The sequence below is a fragment of the Macaca nemestrina genome, chromosome 6 (assembly GCF_043159975.1).
Source record: "Macaca nemestrina isolate mMacNem1 chromosome 6, mMacNem.hap1, whole genome shotgun sequence".
Lineage (NCBI taxonomy): Eukaryota > Metazoa > Chordata > Mammalia > Primates > Cercopithecidae > Macaca > Macaca nemestrina.
The window spans coordinates 93,130,227-93,139,987 of record NC_092130.1 but is presented as its reverse complement, the minus strand read 5'-3'; the positions used below and the strand labels follow the sequence as shown (position 1 = coordinate 93,139,987).

At 39.4% G+C, this 9,761-nt stretch overlaps 1 long non-coding RNA gene across 1 annotated transcript in view; it reads right to left on the bottom strand.

Annotated features, from left to right (window-relative positions):
* Positions 1 to 1,171: 1,171 nt before the first annotated feature.
* The window catches only part of LOC139363832 (uncharacterized), a 49,381-nt gene continuing 40,791 nt past the window's right edge, over positions 1,172 to 9,761 (bottom strand). Inside the window, exons 4-5 of the long non-coding RNA XR_011624869.1 lie at positions 4,639 to 5,103; positions 1,172 to 1,981 (exon numbers count right to left, since the gene is read on the bottom strand). This is a non-coding gene — a long non-coding RNA (uncharacterized lncRNA). The remainder of the gene's footprint in view (positions 1,982 to 4,638; positions 5,104 to 9,761) is intronic.

Below are 9,761 nucleotides of genomic sequence, written 5' to 3'. Positions count from 1 at the left end.
ATAAACCTTATAGGCATAGCACTTCTACTTACAAAAGGAGTTAGGAGTTTGTTTTTATACTTGTTCATGAAAAAGCTTATTTGCAATTTGATTTCCTAGCACAACTTTGGACATTTTCTTATACTTTTTACATCCAAGGGTGATTATTGGAAGAGCCTCATGATATTGGCAAACTAGAGATATATGCTGAAATATCCACATTTTAGATCAGCAGTTCTCAAAGTTTCTGTTCTTAAAAATTTCTTGGAAATCTCAACAGTTATTGAGGACCCTAATGTGTTTTTGTTTATGTGGGTGATACATAATGCCTTTATTATATTAGAAAAGAAGGCTGAGTGCGGTGGCTCATGCTTGTAATCCCAGCACTTTGGTAGGCCGAGGCAGGCAGATCACCTGAGGTCAGGAGTTTCAGAACAGCCTGGCTAACATGGTGAAACCCCGTCTCTACTAAACATACCAAAAATTAGCCAGTCATGGTGGCGGACACCTGTAATCCTAGCTACTCAGGAGGCCGAGACAGGAGAATCACTTGAACCTAGGAGGCAGAGGTTGCAGTGAGCCAAGATCGTGTCATTGCACTCCAGCCTGGGCAATAAGAGCAAAACTCTGACCGAAAGAAAGAAAGAAGGAAGGAAGGAAGGAAGGAAGGAAGGAAGGAAGGAAGGAAGGAAGGAAGGAAGGAAAGAAGGGAGGGAGGGAGGGAGGGAGGGAGGGAAAGAAAGAAAGAAAGAAAGAAAGAAAGAAAGAAAGAAAGAAAGAAAGAAAGAAAGAAAGAAAGAAAGAAAGAAAGAAAGAAAGAAAGAAAGAGAAGAAAGAAAGAAAGAAAGAAAGAAAGAAAGGAAGGAAGGAAGGAAGGAAGGAAGGAAGGAAGGAAGGAAGGAAGGAAGGAAAGAAAGAAAGAAAGGAAAGAGAAAGAAAGAAAGAAAGAAAGAAAGAAAGAAAGAAAGAAAGAAAGAAAGAAAGAAAGAAAGAAAGAAAGAAAGGAGGGAGGGAGGGAGGGAGGGAGGGAGGGAGGGAGGGAAGGAAAGAAGGAAAGAAAGAAAGAAAGAAAGAAGAAAAAGAGAGAAAGAGAGAAAGAAAGGGAGAAAGAGAAGGAGAAAAGGAAAGGAAAGGAAAGAAAAAAGAAAACCAGGGAATTTCAAATTTTTTATTTGTTAAAAATATTACCGTTACATATCATTAAAATAATATTTTTATAAAATAATTTTATTTTATGAAACAAAAACTAATGAGATGAATGGAATTATTTTAAATCTGTGCAAATCTCTCTAATGTCTGACAATTAAAAGGTAGCTGGATACTCATACTGCATTTTGTATTCTACCTGTTATCATATGTTACTTTGGCTGAAGTTTGTAGAAGAAATATGTCTTCAAACAGATATGTAGTTGCAAAAGGAAGAAATATTTTAGTAGCCTTTTTAAAATTATGGATATTACTCTTTGATATTATACCAAAACTTGATATGTGGTAGTTTCTTAAAGGTCAGTTGTAGTGTAAAATCTGAAATTATGTAAATGAGCTTTTTATATTGTTATATTAAAATTCAAAGGTCTATCTTGCACTTTGAACAAATCTGTTCTGCATTTATGATTAATTTTATAACATCACAGGTTGGTCACTTGAAAATATAGTTTCACTGAGGTACATAGTTTTTTAAAAGGCTGACATATTTTACTTTATATCAAAAAACAATATTTATAGCCAAGCATGGTGGCTCACGCCTGTATGTAATCCCAACACTTTGGGGGGCCAAGGCAGGTGGATCACTTGAGGCCAAGAATTCTTGAGCAGCCTGGCCAATGTGGGGAAACCCCATCTCTTCCAAAAATACAAAAATTAGCTGGGCGTGGTGATGTATGCCTGTAATCCCAGCTACTCCGGAGGCTGAGGCATGAGAATTGCTTGAACCTGGGAGGCAGATGTTGCAGTGAGCTGAGATTATGCCATTGCGCTCCAGCCTGGGTGACATAGTGAGACTCTGTCAAAAACAAACAAACAAAAAATCACATGTATTAATATCCCTACCAATCCCATCAGAAATGTCTTAAGTTTTAGGATGCTCTCAGGTTCACAATGGCAGATATAATTTATCATTCTAATTTCCACGTGGAAGTCATATTTTATTACTCGCAACAAATATCATGAGTTGTTTTTCTGAGCTGACAGGTTCACATCATTCATTTTGACAAAACACATGCCAAATACACAAGTCTGTATTATTGTAATTAGTTTTCAGTCTTTCCTTCAAATAAAAGTTGGTTTCCACCAAAAAAGCAGCATAAGTGCCTTTCCTGGAGATCACTGTCATACTCCTACATGTGGCAAGGGTGTCTTACACATGTTTCCTACTCAGTTACACAAACTACTCAAAAGACGTGAACTCAAATTGATCTCATAGAAGTAAAATGTAGAAAAGAAGATACTAAAGACTAGGAAGGGGAATGAGGGTTATAGGGAGAGAATTGCTAAAAGAAAAAATTACAGCTAGATAGGATTGTTAAGCTCTAGAGTTCAGTAGCACAGTAGGATGACCATAGTTAACAATAATATATGATATATTTTCAAACACCTAGAAGAGAGAATATTGAATATTCCCAAAACAAAGAAATGAGAAATGTTTAAAATGAGAAATATACTAATTACCCTGATCTGATCACTATACCTTGTATGTATTGAAACATCATTGTGTACCCCATAAATATGTACAATTATTATGTTTCAAGTAATAAGAATAAATGATCTAAAAATGTGAACTCAGAGTAGAACCTTAAAATAAAACTCATTTTATTCATCAAAGACTTTAAGTACAATGGTCTACTGTGCTCCCCCCACCCCCATCTTGTTTTTAAACATGGGAGTACATGAAGAATACAACAAAGACTAGTGTGGTTTGATGCCATTGCCCTGATTGTGCTAAGATGGGAGTTTTATCTACAACTGCTTTTGCAGTATGAGTACAAATATCAACACAATGAATAAAAAACACAAATAATGTTATAGTTCCATTATAGAAATAGTTTTTACCTCTTAGATTCACTTAAATGGTCTTGGGATCTGGGGGCTCCAAAGATCACACTTTGAGAACTACTGTTTTAGATAAGTGGTTTCCACCTTTGTTTTTAATTTGGGGATAATGGACCGCTTCAAGAATTTGATGTGAAAACCATAGTGATAATAATGATAGCTGCCATCTATGCAGAGCATCTAATGTGTCAAATATGTACTAAGAATCTTGGACATATTATTTTATTTAACCTAAACTAGAGAGCCATAAGAGATGTATTATTAGACCCATTTTACAACGAGAAAATTGATGGGCCTGAAAGATTAAGTAATGTTCCAGGATCTGCTAGCTTTTAATTTGTGGAGATGAGACTAGTATTTCAATTACAAAACCCTAGTCATTCTTAACTACTAGGTCAATTCATTTTTAATAAAAATACATAGAGTAGTCCCTACTTATTCATGGTTTTGCTTTCTACAATTTCAGTTACCTGTGGTCAATCTGCAAATAAGTGAGTGCAGTATAATAAGATGTTTTGAGAGAGAGAGAGAGAACACATTCATCTAACTTTTATTATAGTATAGTGTTATAATAGTCCTATTTTATTATTGTTGTTAAGGCTTAATGTACCAATTTTTAAATTAATCAATTTATCAATTAATCAATTTTAAATTTATCATAGCATATATAGGATTTGATGCTATTTGTGGTTTCAGGCATTCATTGGGGGTCTTGGAACATCTTCTGTGGATAAGGAGGGACTATTGTATTTGAACATAAATTGGAGATGACGCAGGAACCTGAAAAGTCAATTTATATAGATAGTTATTATTTTTGAATCTATCTAGATCACTTATACGTATTCCAAGTAAGACTTTTTCTTGGATGGTTTGCCATGAAGCAACACTATTTACACCTTTTCCTATAGAAAACCCTTGCTTTTGTTCTATCTTTTGATTCCTATTTCTACATTATTTTCCATTGTAAAAATTTAGTCTCCCATATCATGGAGAGTCATTTATAAAATTTTGTTAGAAAAGTTGACAATGTCTTTTTTAAAGTCTAGATCCGTTTTTTTTTTTAATTGATGGAATTTCAGTGGTTCTATTTTATTCACATGCTCACTTGAGATCCTCATATCGCTCTAGATTAATCAGACACAGCTGCCTTTTCCAAAAGGGTGTTATTTTCTTTTAGATGCTAAATCTATGGGAAAAGGAACTTGTTTGATGTCTATGTTGTCTCCTGTGTGACTCCAGATAAGCAAGACATGGCAATGAGGGGGTGTCCCATATACTTTACCCTGCCAAGGACTGATAACCCAATGGAGTGTGTTCATTTCCTACTTGGATTGATTCTTCCCTCTCAGACGACAAGTTCGTGGAATTTGTGGGAACTCTGCTCAAAGAGTGATAACCAGGTGCCTTGCTAGTCACCACATCTAGGCTGAGGGAGACTGGCTAGCCATCAGCATAGGACACATAGCTGTGTGCATTCTGTGCTTTTCTCAGAAGGCAGAGGACGTGGTTGCTGGCTCTGCGTGGCTGCCATTCACACCCACTTCTGGACTTGAGCTGGCAAAAGAGGAGTATCTATTGCTATTGAAAACTCATATAACCAAACACTCTTACCGAAGATAGGCTTCAACAAATAGTTCCTGGGCACTTATTGCAGGCACAGTGTTGGAAACACGGAAGCAACAGAAGCAAGACAGCAGGTTCCGGCTCTCGCAAAGTCTGTTGTTTATGGGTGAAGTCAGCTGTAAATATATAATTATACACCCAGTTATTGTCTACAAGCAAACACATCGGTGGAGTTCTTTTTACTTCTGCTTGGTTATAAGAAAAAAATTACTTTAGAAAAGGGAAACATCTTTCAAACCACCCACCTCGTCTCACCCCAGGCTTCCGCTGTGGGCTACTAAGCTGCAGCCACACAAAACACCTTCCCGAACATACCATTCGTTCCTTTGCCCCCTTTCTCTTCCAGGAAAGTGACTCCTTCTTTAAGCCCCAGTTCAAGTGTTACCTTATCTGTGGAGCCCTCTTCAACTTTCCAGTGAGAGCAAATTGGTCCTTCTGTTGTGTTTCCTGGAACTTGGAGAAAGCAAAAAGCATGAAGCTTCCTTCCTAGGAGTAGGAATTCAGAGCTCCCGAATTTGAAGCCCAGCTCTGCTACCTCTTGTGTGATAGTGGACTACTTGCTTAAAGTCACCAAGTCTCAATTTCCTCAACTAAGGTATGGAATAAGTTGACTGTGCCCCTTTGTGAAATAACACCAGGAGGCCTAGTGTATAGTAAGCACTCAGGGTTTATGTCTAATAATATCGTAGTGACTGCAATTCATTTCTTAGTAGTGTAATTAGTTGTTGTATATCTGTCTTCTTCATGAATCTGAGAACGAATATTTAAAACCTAAGTTACAGCAGCTTTCCCTCTGCCCAAACTCCTACAATGGCTCCCCTGTCACTCGGAGTAAAAATGAAAGGCCACAATGACTTACAGTGAGGCTCTAGTTAATCTGTCTAGTTAATCTGGCTCTCACTCCACTCCAGCCACACGGCTTTCATGTTGTTCTTATAAGTGAGCAGCCTCCTGCCTTTGAGACTTTGCTCTTGCTCTTCCCTGTCCCCGGAATGATCTTTCCTAAGATGTTCTCTGGGTTTACTCCTCTACCTCATTTGCTGGCTTCCCTGTCACCTTTCCCCAATCACCCACAATTGATGTATTCTTATTTTATTTATTTATTTATTTATTTATTTATTTATTTATTTATTGAGACAGAGTCTCCCTCTGTTGCCCAGGCTGGAGTGCAGTGGTGCAATCTTGGCTCACTGCAACCTCCACCTCCCGGGTTCAAGTGATTCTCTTGCCTCAGCTTCCTGAGTAGCTGGGATTACAGAAGCTCACTACCATGCCTGGCTAATTTTTTTTTTTTTTTTTGTATTTTTAGTACAGATGGGGTTTCACCATGTTGGCCAGGCTGGTCTCAAACTCTTGACCTCAGGTGATCCACCTGCCTTGGCCTCCCAGAGTGCTGGGATTACAGGCCTGAGCCACCACGCCGGGCCTAATTGCTGTATTCTTCTCCCCACACTCTTTAGTTCATTTTCTTGCTTTATATGTCTTTACAGCACTTATCATTGCTGTGTATCTAGTTTACTATCTACTCACTCTACTAGAATATACAGTCTATTAGGTAGAAGTAGAACATATATTGTGTCTCTTTCTTTCACCACCAAACTCCTGAGCACCTCGAGGAGTGCCTGGGGTCTAGTAGGTGCTCAATAGTTACTGCTGAAAGAGAAAAGAGGGCTGGGTGTGGTGGCTCCTGTCTGTAATCCCAGCACTTTGGGAGGCTGAGGCGGGTGGATCACCTGAGGTCAGGAGTTAGAGACCAGCCTGACCAACATGGCGAAACCCCATCTCTACTAAAAATAACAAAAATTAGCTGGGCATGGTAGTGCAAGCCTGTAATCCCAGCTGCTCAGCAGGCTGAGACAGGAGAATTGCTTGAACCCGGGAGGTGGAGGTTGCAGTGAGCCGAGATCGCACGTTTGCACTCCATCCCGGGCGACAGAGCGAGACTCTGGCTCGAAAACAAAGGAAGAAAGAGAATATAAATTGCCTCCCCTATTCCTTGGAGTCTGTGCATAGTTTAGTTTAGAGGAGATACTGAGTAAACACTAATTTAGCTTAAAAAAAAATTCCTTGTGGTAGGTATTTGAATTTATGGATTATCTCATTAGTTTGTATCTTTAAAAGAGACTCTGGGCCGGGGGCGATGGCTCACGCCTGTAATCCCAGCCCTTTGGGAGGCCGAGGCGGGCGGATAACGAGGTCAGGAGATCGAGACCATCCTGGCTAACACGGTGAAACCCCGTCTCTACTAAAAACACAAAAAATTAGCCAGGCGTGGTGGCAGGCCCCTGTAGTCCCACCTGTTCGGGAGGCTGAGACAGGAGAATGGCATGAACTCGCGAGGCGGAGCTTGCAGTGAGGCGAGATCGTGCCACAGCACTCCGGCCTGGGCGACAGAGTTTGACTCCGTCTCAAAAACAAAACAAAACAATAAACAAAAAGAGACTAGGAAGGATGATTCCTTGTGTGAACAAGTTTTTGTATTCCACTGAGCTGTGGATTTTCACTGCTTGAATCGAGGTCATTTTTAGAAACCCCTTCTGAAAGTGTTTATTATTTAGTGCTTTCTTCCCACAGCACTCACCTCACAGCTAGAAAGTGTAGAAAATGTTATTTATTTTGCATTGAGAGGGGTGTGTGTGTGTGTGTGTGTGTGTGTGTGTGTGTGTGTTTTCTCCTGTGTCTGGAAGCTTGAAAGAAGGTAGAACTTATTTTTGCACTTGTGAAAATTTTATTTGGGCTTTTGAATCATAAAAATTTTTCATTAAGAGGTTTAGATAGTCCATAGCTAGTTTTTACTCTAGGAGGCAGTGCCATATTTACAAGAGCTTAGAGGGAATAATTCTAGTGCAGGGTCAGATTACAGCCAGTTTTTATAGTAATTGGCTTTCCCATCATTCCATGGCTATTACCATTTAATAATTAAGTCTACAGCCAAGTTGCAGGGTCATTCTTTCTCATTTGTTCAATATTTTAAAATATAAATTATGTGATGTTATCGGAAAAAAAAATTCAGCCTCCTAATTTTGTTCTTTTGGAATGTGTCTTTCAGTCTTTAAAATATCAGTGTTTATCCTAAGTATATTAGTAAAAACCTTTTGTTCAGGTTACAGGTGACGTGTACGCATATGCACAAATACACTGCTAGAAAAGACAACTACATATGTGTATAAATATAACATTTCTTTGATAGTAGGGGAAGCGAATAAGTAGAGTATTAGTGATGCTCAGACATCAGTTACTCAGAGAAGTACATGTTACAGATTTCTAATAATTAATTTTTTAAATGGCCACAGAGCCAACAATCTATGAAGCCACCAGATTAATTTTGTATTGTTTTGTTGCAATATGATTTTTTTGCTTGATCACTGAAAAAGAAAAAATGAATCTCTTTTACTGATTCAATAGTGTAACACCAAATGTAAAATAAGCCACTAAACATAAGGTGTAAGTCTTTGGGTGGGAAATTGCAAAATTTAAATGGCTTTATTATCAAAGGAAAAGGCAAGAAGAATAGAAATGAGACTCTGTTCAGTTTGGTATGGGGTAATTGCATATGTGAGTGTTCTGTGCTCCCTTGCAGGTCGTTGTGAGTTGTTTTTTGTTTGTTTTTTTTTTTTTTTCACTGTTTGCTTTTATTGGGAAACAGACACAGGGCATATCAAGGGGTGGGAAGCCAGTGGATGCCTTCAGGCTAGACCCACAAAAACTGCAGCCAGAATCGGGAACACCTCCATGGCCAGGCCTCAGCCCAACACCGCAAGGGTATGGGCAAAAGAGGTCCAGCTTTCCAGGAAAGGTCACGAGCCTTTTCCAGGAAAATCAGTGGCCCCGTAGTGAGGTATGCTTTTTTGTCATGCGCCTGCAGTTGCTAGAAGCAGACTTGTGCCACTGTGGGGCAGCCTTCTGGAATGACCTAGAATGCCACAATCACCCTGTTAAGGTGATATGCACAGATGTCAGCATTGTCTTCTACTGGGGACCAGCTACTGGAAAGCTTGCTGAAGGAACAGGCTTTGTTTAGTTGATCTGGGGCTTGGTCAATCAGATTGACCTTCAGATAACAGGTGATATATATTGTGTTTCTGGAGACATTAGCAAAGTGGAAGACATTCACTGTGAATGGGAGAGCCTAGTATAATAGGGCTTTGAAGGCAGAAGAGGCATCCAAGAGACCATCCACAAGACAGCCGTGGAAGTCAAGGATGGTGTGGAGAGGCACTTTCTCCTCTCTACTGACACTGTGGTGGTGAAAATGGCTCATGATTTTCTGAGAAGCAGGCTCTTTAGCCCAGGTCTGTCTGCTTAGCCTGAAAAGGAACCGTGAGTGTCATATATAAAAACTGCTTTCTCACCAGGGCTGAGGCCATGTCTGTGTACTCAGAACCAATTTAGCGTGTAAGAAAAGATGTGTGTGTGTGTGTGTGTGTGTGAGAGAGAGACAGAGACAGAGAGAGAGAGAGAGAAAGAGAGAATCTTTGTAAACCTTACATGTATATTTTATTTTCTCCTAATAATTTTATCATCACTTAGTGACAAGAAAATATATTCCAGAGAAAATGATCATCCCTTTTACTAGCCTTGGAACTATTTACAAATTGCCCTCTCTGGGTCTCAGTTTCTTTATTTGTAAAATGAAAAATGTTAAGGTGATTGTGAAGATTAAATGACTTCATAAATATAAAACACTTATAACTATGTCTGGTTTATAGTGTGTGCTTCAATGAGTATTAGCCATTTTATTGTCAGGATGGTTGTCATTTTCTACCCAATGAATTTGTTCTGCAATTCATTGTCATAAGTAGTGACATTAAGTTTGATGGCCAGGTGTGGTGACTCATGCCTGTAATCCCAGCACTTTGGGAGTCCTACGCAGGAGGGTTGCTTGAGTTCAGGAGTTCGAGACCAGCCTGGGCAATGTGGAGAAACCCTGTCTCTGCAAAATATACAAAAATTAGCCGGGCATGGTGTCATGCACCTGTAATCCCAGCTACTTGGGATGCTGAGGCAGGACAATAGCTTGAATTCCAGAGGCAGAGGTTGCAGTGATCCAAGATCACACCACTGCATTTTAGCCCAGGTGACAGAGTGAGACTCTGTCTCACAAACAAACA